This window comes from Sus scrofa, chromosome 14, assembly GCF_054392235.1.
Source record: "Sus scrofa isolate SSC_HxYL_T2T_F1_AM1 chromosome 14, Sscrofa_HxYL_maternal_Yorkshire_Landrace_v2.0, whole genome shotgun sequence".
Classification (NCBI taxonomy): Eukaryota; Metazoa; Chordata; class Mammalia; order Artiodactyla; family Suidae; genus Sus; species Sus scrofa.
Window position 1 is genome coordinate 128,571,867 of NC_139396.1, and position 16,078 is coordinate 128,587,944.

The 16,078-nt window shown below is 38.8% G+C and overlaps 1 pseudogene; it reads left to right on the forward strand.

Annotated features, from left to right (window-relative positions):
* LOC146396993 (cytochrome P450 2C19-like) overlaps window positions 1-10,181 on the forward strand; it is a 60,014-nt pseudogene extending 49,833 nt beyond the window's left edge.
* Window positions 10,182-16,078: the final 5,897 nt, after the last annotated feature.

Here is a 16,078-nt window from a genome sequence, read left to right on the forward strand (position 1 = left end):
TGTGTATCTGGGTATATTTTGTATGAGGTGGGGGTGGAAATGGGAAGTCTCAACTCTAATACCAGAACATCAAATATTGTTTAAAAATCCATAAGAAATAGAAACAGAGTCATTATTTAGAACTAGGAAATGAATTTCAGAAGAAAATGCTAGAATGTTCAAAGTGATGGCATTTGGCAGTTAGACGCTAAAGAAAGTAGTAGCTGCAAATTGCACACACACTACACAAATACAGTGAAACACATATAGTACAACTTTTCAAAAAAATTTTTTTTTTGTATTAGAGCATGTACTTTTATTTCAGTAGTACATTAGTTTCCTATCCAGGAAAGTACCTAAATTCCTTGCAAGCAAATAAATTTTTAATGTGTATATTATTCTTTTTTACTAACTGACAGTTTTCCCAGCAAATGTCACAAGGAATTGTCAAACATATAGGATCATTATTAAAATGCCTAGTGATCTTGCTTTAAAATGTAATTCTAATAAAATACTATTACAGCAACTCTAATGAAATAATTTTGTTACTATTTCAGTCTCAATTATTCCTATTGTTAAGTTACCCATACGTTATTTTTAATACTGGATTTCCTTTTCTTTTTTCTTTCTGCAGGGACTGTAGTTTCTCACCATTATGTTCTATTTATATTTTGAAACATTTCATCATTTCCGTTTGTGTTACCAAGTTTGCTAATATAGATGCCTCTTTAGCTGTTCTTAAGCCTCGCTTGTAGGAGACTGACGTATATATTATGGGCATTGCCTCTCTACGTCTAGCTGCATTTCTTGGTGTATAGCTGATATTTATGATGATGTTGGGACATCTGCCTCATGTCTCACAGATCCCTGAATTGGTATGCAAATGTGGTATGCATTTTTCCCTCTCTCCATCAATTTTACTTGTCTCTTGCCAGCTAAGATCCAGGAAGAGATTGACCATGTGATTGGCAGACACCGGAGCCCCTGCATGCAGGACAAGAGCCACATGCCCTACACGGATGCTGTGGTGCACGAGATCCAGAGATACAGTGACCTGGTCCCTACCAACCTGCCTCATGCGGTTACTTGTGACATTAAATTCAGAAACTACCTCATCCCCAAGGTAGGATTGATTTCTCTTATATGAACCTCAGTGATCCAGAAGTTCCTCTTCCTGGAGTATGGATGTAATACACTGTGAACACAAGGTGAGAGAAGTAAAAACCAATCAAAACCATGTGTTTGGTGGCTTTTTGGGTTATGTCTTGTTTCCAGGTAAGTCTATGGAGCTTTATAACAGATTATTGTTGATTCCAAATTTATCCTGCTTCTTTCATCTTGCTTGGCCTAGCTGTTTACATTTCCAAATGAATGTTAGTATCGGTTTATCAATTTAACAAACACTTTGCTGGGATTTTTATCAGGGTGACATGAAATCAGTGGGGGAAGACTTATGAGGACATTTTGAAACTTTCAATTAATGAATATGGTAAATGCTCCCAGTTTTCAAAGTCTTTATTTAACTTTCTAAATAATGAGGGGATTTTTGGTGATTTGGCTTACAAATCTTTTGTTTAGTCTTCCCAAGATGCTCATTGCTGTTATAAATTTGTAAAAATAATTTTTCCATTCTTTTATCTAAAGTATGATAATATAATTGATTTCTATTTTAAATTTTATTTTGCTTTTTAGGGCCACTCCAGTGGCGTTTGGCAATTCCCAGGCTAGGGGTGGAATGGCAACTACAGCTGCGGGCCTACACCACAGCCACAGCAACTCGGTATCTGAGCCCCATTTGCGACCCATATACCACAGCTCATGGCAACGCCAGATCCTTAACCCACTGAGTGAGGCCAGGGATGGAACTGGCATCCTCATGGATACCAGTGGGGTTGGTTTCCACTGCACCACAACAGGAACTCATATATTTGATTTTTCATTTTGATGATTTACATCCAGCAACCTTGCAAAATTTGAAAACATTGTCAAAAGTTTGTTTCTAGATTAATGGCAATGTCTGTATACATTGTGCTGCTAGGTGGATTAATACCTTTGTTTTGTCCTTGTTTCATTTCTCAGCTGCAGGAGAGTAGAGATTAACATCTCACTATGGAGAATGATTTGTATGTGTATTTTGCTAGATTTTAAAAATCAGATTAGGGAAGTTTATCCTTTTATGTTTAATGATATTTTTGGCCATGAACATTTTTTTTATTAGATAACTCCATCTATTGATATCATTGTATCTATTGGCCTCACTTTTCCCACTAAATATACATACTATACAAGTATCCCCACAGTTGGATTTGATTTGCAACATTTGGTTCAGGACTTCTCTGTTTACAGTAATAAGCATTTTTATTTTTTTATTTATGTTATTTTTTATTTTTATTTTTTTATTTATTTTTATTTTTTATTTTTTTTTATTTTCCCACTGTACAGCAAGGGGGTCAGGTTATCCTTACATGTATACATTGCAATTACATTTTTTCCCCCACCCTTTCTTCTGTTGCAACATGAGTATCTCCACAAAGCTCTCAATGCTATTCAGCAGGATCTCCTTGTAAATCTATTCTAAGTTGTGTCTGATAAGCCCAAGCTCCCAATCCCTCCCACTCCCTCCCCCTCCCATCGGGCAGCCACAAGTCTTTTCTCCAAGTCCATGATTTTCTTTTCTGAGGAGATGTTCATTTGTGCTGGATATTAGATTCCAGTTATAAGTGATATCATATGGTATTTGTCTTTGTCTTTCTGGCTCATTTCACTCAGGATGAGATTCTCTAGTTCCATCCATGTTGCTGCAAATGGCATTATGTCATTCTTTTTTACAGCTGAGTAGTATTTCATTGTGTATATATACCATTTCTTCCTGATCCAGTCATCTATCAGTGCACATTTGGGTTGTTTCCATGTCCTGGCTATTGTGAATAGTGCTGCAATGAACATGTGGGTGCACGTGTCTCTTTTCAATAGAGTTTTGTCCAGATAGATGCCCAAGAATGGGATTGCGGGGTCATATGGAAGTTCTATGTATAGATTTCTAAGGGATCTCCAAACTGTTCTCCATAGTGGCTGTACAAGCTTACATTCCCACCAGCAGTGCAGGAGGGTTCCTTTTTCTCCACAGCCCCTCCAGCTCTTGTTATTTGTGGACTTAATGTTGGCCATTCTGACTGGTGTGAGGTGGTATCTCATGGTTGTTTTGATTCGCATTTCTCTTATAATCAGCAATGTTGAGCATTTTTTCATGTTGGTCTGTTTCTGCTTGATTCAGTTTTGGCAGGCTGTAAGATTCTAGAAAATTGTCCATTTCTTCCATATTGTCAAACTTGTTGCCATACAGTTGTTCATAGTATTCTCTTACGGTTTTTTGTATTTCTGCTGTATCCATTGTGATTTCTCCTTTTTCATGTATAATTTTGGTGATTTGGGTTCTTTCTCTCCTCTTTTGAGTGAGTCTGGCCAGGGGTTTGTCCATTTTGTTCACCTTTTCAAAGAACCAGCTCTTGGTTTTATTAATTTTCTCTATTGTTTTTTGAGTCTCTATTTTATTGATTTCTTCTTTGATCTTTATAATTTCCTTCCTTCTGCTGACTTTAGGTCTTTGTTGTTCTTCTTTTTCTAATTCATTTAGGTGGAGGGTTAAGTTGTCAATTTGGGATCTTCCTTCTTTTTTGAGTAAGGCCTGTATTGCTCTAAATTTCCCTCTGAGCACAGCTTTCACAGCATCCCATAGATTTTGAGAGGTTGTGTCTTCATTATCATTTGTTTCCAGGTAGTTTTTAATTTCCTTCTTGATTTCCTCATTGACCCATTGGTTTTTTAGTAGCATGTTGTTTAGTCTCCATGTAGTAGGTTTTTTCTCTTTCCTTTTCCCGTGGTTGATTTTTAATTTCATGGCATTGTGGTGAGAGAAGATACTTGAGATAATTTCCATTCATTATTTAATGTGTTTCGGGTTTTCTGTTTTGTGCTTTTTGGTTTTTCTGTTTGTTTGTTTTTTTCTGGTAAGCTACAAGAGCTGTTTGTACATTTTGTGTATTCATCACTTGTGGGTCACGTCATTTGCGAATAGTTTCTCCCATTCTGTAGGTTCTTTTTGTTTCGTTTATGGTTTCCTTTGCTGTGCAAACCTTCTAAGTTTATTTAACCTTCTTTTTTCCCTTTTTTTTAAGGGCCGCACCTGTGGCAAAGGCAAGTTCCCAGGCTAGGGTTTGAATCAGAGCATCAGGGCTCTAGCTGCCGGCCTACACCATGGCCACAGCAACGTGGGATCCTTAACCCACTGAGCAAGGCCAGGGAGCACACCCTCGTCCTCATGGATACTAGTCAGGTTTGTTACCACTGAGCCTCAGTGGAAACTCCTTATTTTTGTTTTTATTTTCCATTCCTCTAAGGGAAGGGTCCCAAAAGATTTTGCTGTGCTTTATGTTAGAGTGTTCTGCCTATGTTTCCTTCTAGGAGATTTATAGCATCTGGTCTTACATTTAGATCTTTAGTCAATAAGTTTATTTTTGTGTACGCTGTTAGAGAATGGTCTAGTTTCATTCTTTTGCATGTAACTGTCCAGGTTTCTAAGTGCATGTGCCAGTTTTTATATGGACATGCGTTGTCTTACTTTCTTTGTTTCTTGCCAGAGGGCAGTTCCAGCGGTCAGGGAGTGTACACTTTTTCCCGATAGGGAACGGACTTGCATCGCTGAATGTACTTACAGAGACAGCCTCTTTGTCCCTTCTTTCATTGCGCTGGACTGCTCAAATTTTATTGGCATAAGTAATTCATTATATAGACAGTTTTCCACTACAGACTACATCACAGTGTTAAAAGTACATTGGTTAACTATTACATGGTTTAGCAGGTATACATCATGTTTTAAGATCTTTATCTTAACTAAACTTAGTGGTGACAATTTAGGGGCAATTCGGTACAATACATCATGTGGAATGGAGGAGACTCAGTGCAAATCATCCCATGACCAGCCAGTCTTTACCATTTGAAGAGGTCACAGACACAAGCATTTGGCATTCACAGATCTTGTTTTCAGACTGGTGCTTATCTTTAAAGTGTTATGGCAGGGAGACAGTGTAAGAAAATACAAACCAACTTAACTATCTATCACTTAAAAGCTTTTAATATCAAGGACAAAACTCACAGCCGGTTTTCTTGAATAATATATGTCTAACTTCTATGAACTTCATTAAAATCCTAACTCTAAAGTTTACTATATAACTAGTTAGTAAACATTATGTTTTAACTAATTTGGATTAAATAAGGGGAAGTCCTTCAGGATGAAATTCTTATTATATTATTATTATTTTTTTTTGTCTTTTGTCTTTTTGTCTTTTGTTGTTGTTGTTGTTGTTGTTGTTGTTGCTATTTTTTGGGCCGCTCCCACGGCATATGGAGGTTCCCAGGCTAGGGGTCCAATCGGAGCTGTAGCCACCGGCCTACACCAGAGCCACAGCAACGCTGGATCCGAGCCGCGTCTGCGACCTACACCACAGCTCAAGGCAACGCCGGATCATTAACCCACTGAGCAAGGGCAGGGACCGAACCCGCAACCTCATGGTTCCTAGTCGGATTCGTTAACCACTGCGCCACGACGGGAACTCCCGTCTTATTATATTATTGTTGTAACTTTGTTAAATCAGAAATCACCACAGGAAAATAAGAATGGAAAATCGGAATAATAAGTAAATAAACAGGAAAGACTGAGGAAAACTGAATAGCAAGTGAATAACAGAAAAGACTAAGTTATCCATGGAACAATCCCCACTCAGCAACACAAAATGGAAATTGTTTCCTGGAAAAGTCAGTTCCCCACCAACGCCCGCAGGTGAGCCTTATTGTCTTCTGGGGCCTGTCCTCGGAATTGTGCTATACAGACAGACCCCTTTTTTTGATTAGGAGCTTGTCCTCAGAACTGCACCATTCAGTCAGGCCCCTTTTTCTGATTAGGAGCCTGCCTTCAGAATTGCACCCTTCAGGCAAACTCCCTTCCTCGGCTCCTTGACCCTTCTCAGATCCCTGCATTTTTTTGTTTGTTTGTTTTTTGTTTGTTTGTTTTTTTTTTGGTCCTTTAAGAACCACACCCATGGCATATGGAGGTTCCCAGGTTAGGGGTTGAACTGGAGCTGTAACTGCCGGCCTACACCACAGCCACAGCAACACGGGATTCAAGCCACGCCTGTGACCTTCACCACAGCTCATGGCAATGCCAGATTCTTAACCCACTGAGTGAGGCCACGGATAGTCATTTCCACTGAGCCACCACAGGAACTCCATAAGTTTTCAACTCATTCGATAAATCCCAGGGAGTTTGATTACTGGATCATATCATAATGATTCCTTTAGTTTTATGAGGAACTGCCAAATGTCTTCCAAAGTATCTGTACCATTTCACATTTCCCCCAACAATAACCACCATTCCTTGCTGTTTCCATGTCCTTGCCAATATTTGGTTTTATTAATGAATTGGAGTTTAACCATCCTATGTGTGTAGTGGTATTTCATTGCTGTTTTTGTTTACAAGTACCTAATGACATATGATGATGAGTATTTGCATATGCCATTTCTTCAGCTGTATATCTACTTTGGTGAGGTGCCTGTTCAAATCTTTTGTGCCCTTTTTTTTTGTCTTTTTGGCCTGGAATCATGGCATATGGATGTTCCCCGGCTAGGGGTTTAATAGGAGCTGCACCTGCTGGCTTACACCACAGCCACAACATGAGATCCAAGCCATGTCTTCACCATGTCTACACCACAGCTCCCAGCCATGTCAGATCATTAATCCACTGAGCAGGGCCAGGGATTGAACCCGCCTCTTCATGGATACAAGTCAGGTTAGTGACTGCTGAGCCACAACAGGGACTCCCTACATCAGGTTATTATATTTTTTTTGTTTAATTAAAAAAATTTATTGTAATCAATTGTTATTTCCCCAATACATTTTTTTTCTACTGTGTAGCATGGTGTCCCTGTTACACATACAAGTATAGATTCTTTTTTCTCACATGACCATGCTCTATCACATGTGTCTAGACAGAGTTCCCAGTGCTACCCAGCAGGATCTCATTGCTAATCCATTCCAAGGGCAATAGTCTGCATCTATTAACCCCAAGCTCCCAATCCATCTCACTCCCTCTCCCTCCCCCTTGGCAACCACAAGTCTCTTCTCCAAGTCTATGATTTTCATTTCTGTAGAAAGGTTCATTTGTACCATATGTTAGATCTCAGATATAAGTGACATCATATGGATTTTGTCTTTCTCTTTCTGACTTCTCTCAGGATGAGAGTCTCTAGTTCCATCCATGTTGCAGCAAATGACATTATTTTTGTTCTTTTTTATGGCAGTGTATAACTTTTAATCAAAAGTAAGCCACTGGTAGAGCACATAGTTGGACCTTATTATTATTATTATTATTTGTCTTTTGTCCTTTCACAGCCACACCCCTGGCATATGGAGGTTCCCAGGGGTCAAACTGGAGCTTTTGCTGCCTGCCTATGCCAGAGCCACAGCAACACCAGATCCGAGCTGTGTCTGAGAACTACACCATAGCTCACGGCAATGCCATATACTTAACCCAATGAGCGAGGCCAGGGATCGAACCCACAACCTCGTGGTTCCCAGTGGGATTCGTTTTGTTTCTGCTGCACCACAGGAGCCCGGAACTCCATGGCTCTTATTTTTTTAATCCATTCAGCCACTCTATATTTGATTGCATAACTTAATCCATTTACATTTAAAGTAAATATTGACAGGGAATGACTTACTATTGTCATATTGTTGTTTTCTTTTTATTGGAGTTCTTTATTTCTGTTTTCCTGTCCATTTGTCTTTGTTTTTCATTCTTTTTCTGTATTGCTAACTTTAATTACTTTCTCGTTTTCTTTGGTGGAACACCTACAGGTTTTCTTTGTGTTTACTATACAGCTTATGCAAAATATCTTAGTCTATTTTAAGCTCCTAACAACTTCCTTCAATCATATACAAATCTCTAAATCTTTAATCCCTCCCCAGTTTGTTATCATTGTCACAATTTACATATATTTATATCATGTATCCATTAACAAATTTTTTATTTTCTGTTAGAATGGATTTACAATGTGCCTCAATTTCTGTTGCACAGCAGCTTGACCCAGTTATACATATACATACGTTCATTTTTTATACTATCTTCCATCACATCACATATTTTAATACATCATTATTTAACTCTTAAAGTAGAAAAAGGTCATTTTTGTACCACCATCACATAGCATTCTTATTTTTCTGTATATTTACCTTTACAAAGGAGTTTTTTTTAATCCATCCTTATAGTACCATGATGCTGATAATGGTGCTTTCATGTCAAGCTGAAGAACTCCACTAGCGTATTTTGCAAGGCTGTTCAAGTGGTGAGCAATGTTGCAGTTTTGTTTGTTTGGGAATGGGTTTTTTTTATGATTTTTATGTTTTCCATTATAGTTGATTTACAATGTTCTGTATTGGGGTATGTTTTATCTCTCCATTTTTCAAAGAAGTATTGATGGTATAGGTTCTTGGTGGGTGGGTTTTTTCTCTCAGAACTTGGAGTATATTTTCTCATTCCCTTCTCTTCTGCAAGGCTTATGCTTTACAATCTGCTGATGGCATTGAAGGAGTGCTCTTGTGACTAATGGCTTTCTCTGGCTGTTTTGAAAATTCTCTCATTGTCACTGACTATTGACAATTTGATTCGCCTGTATCTCAGGTTAGATTTAAGTTTTTTTTTCCTTATTTGAGGATGTTTATATGTAGGATTTTTATGTCCATTTCCTTTCCCAGATTTGGGAAGCTTTCTGGCATCATTACTTGCATACGCTTTCTAGTCCTTTTCCTTTCTCCCTTCTCCTCATAGGTCTTCTATACTGCATATATTGGCCCAGTTAATTTTGTTCCATACATACCTTAACCTATTTTTTGTCTTCCTTCTTTGTTTTTTCCTCCCCAAACTCAATAATTTTCAGTAATTTCTATCTTTTAAGTACCAAGCCTTTCTTTTGCTCACTCTACTCTGCTGTTGATTGAACTCTCAGTTCAGTTATTGTGTTCTTTAGCTCTAGTTCTATTTGGGATCTTTGTGTGTCTGTTTTGTTGAAAATCCTGCATTATTTTTTTATTGTTCACCTGACCCCATGATGACCATTATAACAGTTATTTTGAAATATCTTTCAGTTAACTCACATATCCCTCATTTTTCATTTTTCTTGACACTCTGCATTGCTGTCTTCATATTACAAAAAAAAAAAAAAAACAATCACTTCTCTCTCAGTCTTCACTGACTAGTCTTGCAGGAGAAGAACCTCACTGATCAATTAACTAAAGATTCGAAAGTTCTCTCAAACCTGCCTGCTAGACTAGCCTGGTTTTTTCTGTTCCAGCAGTCCCCAGGTGTTTAGAGTATGCTGAGTCCTATCAGTGTTCCAAAACAATCAAGACAGAAGCCAGTTTCTCATGCAAACCCCTGCACCCCCCAAAAAAAATGGTGTGAATTTTTGGTATGTCAGAGGTGCCTGCCAACAGCTTTTGTTCTCAGGGAGAAGCTGAGAACTTGGGGTGGTTTTTCTACACAATTACATAGCTCTTTGAAGGGTTGGCAGTTATGGGGAAAGTGTATCTCTGCCATTCTTTCTCATGGATATAGCTAGATGTATGTTCACTATGAGTACAGAGTCTTTCAACTAGTTTCTGGATTTTTTTTAAAAGAGAATTGATCCACATGTTGTGTTGAATCAAGGTGTCCACTTGGGGGAAGGAGAGTTCACAGCTTCCTATAATGCCAAGTTAGGGATGTTATTCCTCCTTGCATGAGTTTTGGCAAACTGTACTTAAAGAACGGATCCATCTCAATTAAGTCATCAACTTGGTGGACAGAGCATTATTCATAATACTCCTTTATTATACTTTTAATGTTCATGACATCAAGACATGGCCCCTCTTTGAATTGTAATTTTTGTGAATTGTGTCTTCTTGATTTGGGGGGAGGGGGAGCCTGGCTATAGGTCTGTCAATTCTATGGAACTTTTCAAAGAACCAGCTTTGGTGTCATTGATTATTTCTAGTGAGTTCCTGCATGCACATTTCACTTATTTCTGTTCTGGTATTCATTGATAGTTTTCTGAAGCTTAGTATGAATTTAATTCTTCACCCTCACTGATCTCAATATTTCCCTACAGGGTGAAGCTGCTCCTGAAAACAATTTATCTCACTTTCAAATCCAACACTCAAATAACTAGGTGACATAGAGCCAAGGGAGCTACTCTCATTCCCTTTGTCCTTCTCTGGGAATCTCATTCTGAGGACCAACACAACCACTTTGCATTTTTTCTTTCCTTTTTTACCTGCCACATGCACAAAAGTAAGGAAAGTCTGAGAAGTGGCTCATTGAATTCTGCTTTTTACTAGGAATATACACAGGAGAAATGGCTTGGCATTGGCAGACGCTAATCACCTTGTTTTATTTTGTATGGTGTACCTAGTACTAAGTACATAGTACTGCATAATATTAGACAAGTATTAGCAAAGCATCCAATACAGGTGAAGAATAGCAGATACATTTCTGTAGTGAAATTCCACAAGGAAGAGAGGTGGTCAATGAAGGCATTCTCAGGAAAGATGGATGGCAAACAGGTGAACGATGCCCCAGATGAGAGGGAGTTGAAAACCAGATCATCAACGAACCCAAAGGACCTAACATTCCTTACAAAGGAATGAAGCAGAGCTGGTAAGAAGGTGGCATGGAAGCTAAACCACCCAATATAGCGCTGGTGTCAATATCCTTGGGGTCAACCACAGATTGCAAGGTAAATTTTTGTAAAATTGTGGTCATGAATAAAAACAGCTCCATGCAGGCCAATCCTTCTCCTATACAAACCCATTTTCCTGAAAATAACAAACACAGACAGCACATACTCCTTGAACACTGTGTTTCTTGCCATCAGAAAGAGACTCTGTAGTAGTAACTATTTGATGAAAGGTTAAATGAATGAATGGAAAGCACGTCGGTAGCATAGACAGATGGACAAAGGTTGGAAAAATATGCTACTCACCTCACATCTTAACAGGTAGCATTCTTTCAACAAATATTTGTTGAGTATCAGCACTATGCCAATTCCTTCATTAAGTATTTGCATATTATAACTGAACGCAATTTTGTTTTTCATTTTTAACATTTTCCTGAAGTATAGTTGGTTTACATGTTGTAATAATTACTCTGTACAACAGTGATTCAGTTATGCATGCACACATATCCATCCTCTTTTAGATTCTTTGATAACTGCAACTTTATTTTTTCACGTATCCATTGATCTTTCTCTAGAGACACCCACACATTCATTGTATTTTCCCTTTCTAGTTTGATGATCCAACATGTTTCTTCCCATTCCACAGCCTCTATTCTCTGCTGTAAGCATACCTCCTCTTCATCAACCTCTATACTGTCATATTTGAACCTTCATACTTTGAAGCTTCAAGGGTTATAACACACAATTCCTTGTGGCTAAGATGCACTTCCCTTGTATTTTTTTTTTTTTGAAGCTCACTCAAATTTTATTTCTGAATTTGAAAGAACTGGGTCACTTCTCCAGAGCTTCAGTGATCAAGCCCAATGATGAGGATGTATCACAAGAAGGGAAAATGCATGGGTGCTGGGATTGCTGCCCCTCTCCAGGGACAAAGAGCATTTCTACCAGCCCCTTAGTAGGTACTCTGTCACTTCCAACTCATCTCCAGTAGGTATCCTGGCCTCTGAAGTCATGCAGAAAATAAATGTTGTTACCTGCTGAGAAAGCCATGAAGTGGTCACTTTTCTGAAAGGTGCCGCCCTCATCCAGGAAGTGGCCAGGGTCAAACACTTCTGGGTTGGAGAACTCTTTGCCATCGTGTAGCATGGAAGTCAGTAATGTGAATACAGGTGTGCCCTGAAAGAAGAACTGAAGATAAACTGAACTATGAAGAAGACACAGAGCTGGAAGAAATCTTGCCAATTATTTATTCCAATCCATTGACCTAGAGACGAACAAGTGTAGCTCAAAATAAGGGCAGCAGCACTTTGATTCTGAGAGAACAAGTAATAACCAAGGATAAGTTGGAAGACTGTTGGAAGTGATGTTGCTAAAGTGAACTTCACTAGTATTTGAAATAATGAATACAGAGGTCCTAGGCTGCCAGATCTTATTAATCCATTCCACTTATCACCACATTTGGATCCCGGTGTATGTTTCCACCCACTGCTTTATTTTATCACTGTGATATTTCAATCATCTCACATAGAGTTTATGACTTAAAACGGGAGTCATTATGAGGTCCCCGTCATGGTTCAGTGGTTAACAAACCTGCCTAGCATCCCTGAGGACACAGGTTTGATCCCTGGCCTCGCTTAGGGGGTTAAGGATCCGGCATAGCTGTGAGCTGTGGTTTAGGTTGCAGACATGGCTCGGATCCCATGTTGCTGTGGCTGAGGTATAGGCTGGCAGCTACAGCTTTGAATCAACTCCTAGCCAGGGAACTTCCATATGCTGTGGGTGTGGCCCTAAAAAGACAAAAGACAAAAAATTAAAAGATGGAAATAAAGAAAACAGAAGTCATTATTGGAATTTGAATATCTGGAGTTATCTGTTCATAGTGCTTTTGTAAAGAGACATTTGACTGAATTAAAAATAAACTTTCTGTGGTAAGAACAATGAGCCAGTAACATATATTAGCATTTATCATTGTCATGAAGACTGTTCATCTTAATTTTTAAAACCAGGGTAGCCTCCTTTATATAATAATCCTAGATTTGAAACACTGAAAACATGGTAAGATTAGAAAAATTGTTGCATAACAATTCAGTTTAGTAGCATTAATTTAAGCAAGTTGTACTAGCAATACTAAAACTGCTAGATAAATGATTGAGAAGCACCATACCCACAAAGCCCTAAAGGTCCACCAACAGATTCTTTTTAATTTTAAATTTATTTTTCTCTTTAGGGCCACACCTGAGGCATTTGGAAGTTTCCAGACTTCAAATCAGAGCTGCAGCTGCCAACCTAAGCCACTGTCACAGCAACGCCATATCTCAGCTGCATCTGTGGCCTACACCACAGCTGGCAGCAACACCAGATCCTTAACCCACTGAGTGAGCCCAGGGATCAAATCCACATCCTCACAGACACTACATCGGGTTAACCTGTTGAACAACAATGGAAATACCTAGATTTTTATGAATTAAATGTCACAAAGGACTTCTGTCATGCAGAAATCTGGCAGATATCACTTTACTATGTGAACAACACTGCATAAATAATTGTGGGATAAGTGACATGATGTGCCCTACTCCCCAATGGATTTCAGTGGGACACACGAGGTGCTCATGTGGTTCTGCTGCCAAATCACCTGGAATCTATCTTTTGAAAGCAACAAAGCTCAAAACAAGCCCAGGGCATATTTTACATGACTACTAACCTGAACATTTCACAAAGGTAAATGTCCTGAAGGAGAACAAACAGGGCAAAGCGAACTGATAACAGGAGGTTATGAAGAAAAGATAACCAACTCATATGCTTGTTCCTGGGCTGGATATTGAGTTGCAAAGGAAAAAAAAAGCTATAAAGGTTATTCCAGAAACATCAGGAAAAATTTAAATATAGGCTGTACATTGGATAATATTATTATATTAATAATTTCTGAGTGTACATGATATTATTGCTCTGTGTACCAAAACTGAAATAGGAAGAGGTTGATGGATAGATGGATAGATAGATAAATGGACAATACTGAATGAGTTTTCACATATTGAGGTACTGAGGAGTTATTTTGGCATATACACAATGTAACAAATATTTTAACTAAAACAGCCTATTTGTATCCTTTCAAACATACATTGCACACCTGTTTAACCATTAATGAAAAAGGTGCACTGACCAGAAATAAAGGATGTCCACATTAGGAATGCCCATCATGGCTCAACAGAAACACATCTGACTGGTATCCATGAGGACACAGGTCCAATCCCTGGCCTAGCTCAGTGGGTTAAGGATCTGGCATTGCCATGAGCTGTGGTGTGGTTCACAGACATGGCTCATATCTGGTGTTGCTGTGGCTGTGGCGTAGGCCAGTGGCTACAGCTGTATTTTGACCCCTCGCCTGGAAACCTCCATATGCCATGGGTACAGCCCTAGAAAGACAAAAATTTCTTTTTTAAAAAAAGAGTTCCATGTTAAAAATAAAGATTATATGTTGTGAGCCACAGGGGAAGTCAAAGTAAAAAAAAATGTGTATTGGGTAAATAACCAAAAAATAAATAAATAAATAAGCACCGATAAAAATAAATAAGTAAATAAAGCATTATGATGAAATTAAAAAAATGATATGCTTCCTTTCCTGGGATGCCAGTGGAGGAACTCCTTCAAGAATAATACTCCCTTCCCAATTAATCTTTGACAAGGGAGGCAAGAACATAAAATGGGAAAAACACAGTCTATTCAGCAAGCATTGCTGGGAAACCTGGACAGCTGCATGCAAAGCAATGAAATTAGAACACACCCTCACACCATGCACAAAAATAAACTCCAAATGGCTGACAGACTTAAATATACGACAGGACACCATCAAACTCCTAGAAGAAAACATAGGCAAAACACTCTCTGACATCAACATCATGAATATTTTCTCAGGTCAGTCTCCCAAAGCAATAGAAATTAGAGCAAAAATAAACCCATGGGACCTCATCAAACGGAAAAGCTTTTGCACAGCAAAGGAAACCCAAAAGAAAACAAAAAGACAACTTACAGAACGGGAAAAAAATAGTTTCAAATGATGCAACCGACAAGGGCTTAATCTCTAGAATATATAAGCAACTTATACAACTCAACAGCAAAAAAACCAATCAATCAATGGAAAAATGGGCAAAAGACCTGAATAGACATTTCTCCAAAGAGGATATACAGATGGCCAACAAACACATGAAAAAATGCTCAACATCGCTGATTATAAGAGGAATGTGAATCAAAACTACCATGAGATACCACCTCACACCAGTCAGAATGGCCCTCATTAATAAGTCCACAAATAACAAGAGCTGGAGGGGCTGTGGAGAAAAGGGAACCCTCCTGCACTGCTGGTGGGAATGTAAGCTTGTACAGCCACTATGGAGAACAGTTTGGAGATCCCTTAGAAATCTATACATAGAACTTCCATATGACCCCGCAATCCCATTCTTGGGCATCTATCCGGACAAAACTCTATTGAAAAGAGACACGTGCACCCACATGTTCATTGCAGCACTATTCACAATAGCCAGGACATGGAAACAACCCAAATGTGCACTGATAGATGACTGGATCAGGAAGAAATGGTATATATACACAATGGAATACTACTCAGCTGTAAAAAAGAATGACATAATGCCATTTGCAGCAACATGGATGGAACTAGAGAATCTCATCCTGAGTGAAATGAGCCAGAAAGACAAAGACAAATACCATATGATATCACTTATAACTGGAATCGAATATCCAGCACAAATGAACATCTCCTCAGAAAAGAAAATCATGGACTTGGAGATGAGACTTGTGGCTGCCCGATGGGAGGGGGAGAGAGTGGGAGGGATTGGGAGCTTGGGCTTATCAGACACAACCTAGAATAGATTTACAAGGAGATCCTGCTGAATAGCATTAAGAACTATGTCTAGATACTCATGTTGCAACAGAAGAAAGGGTGGGGAAAATTGTGTAATGTATACATGTAAGGATAACTTGATCCCCTTGCTGTACAGTGGGAAAATAAATTAAAAAAAAAATGAACGGAAGGTCTAAATAGACCTTTTTCCAAAGAAAACATATGGATGGCCAGAAGGCACATGAAAAGATGCTCACTATTACTAATTATTAGAGAAATGCACATCAGAACTGCAACGAGGTATGGTCTCACACCAGTCCAAAAGGCCATCGTCGACGAGGTATGGTCTCACACCAGTCCAAAAGGCCATCGTCAACAAGGCTACAAACCCTAAGGCTGGAGGTTGTGGAGAAAAAGGAACCCTAGTACACTGTTGGTGGGGACGTAAATTGGTACGGCCCCCATGGAAGACTGCATGGA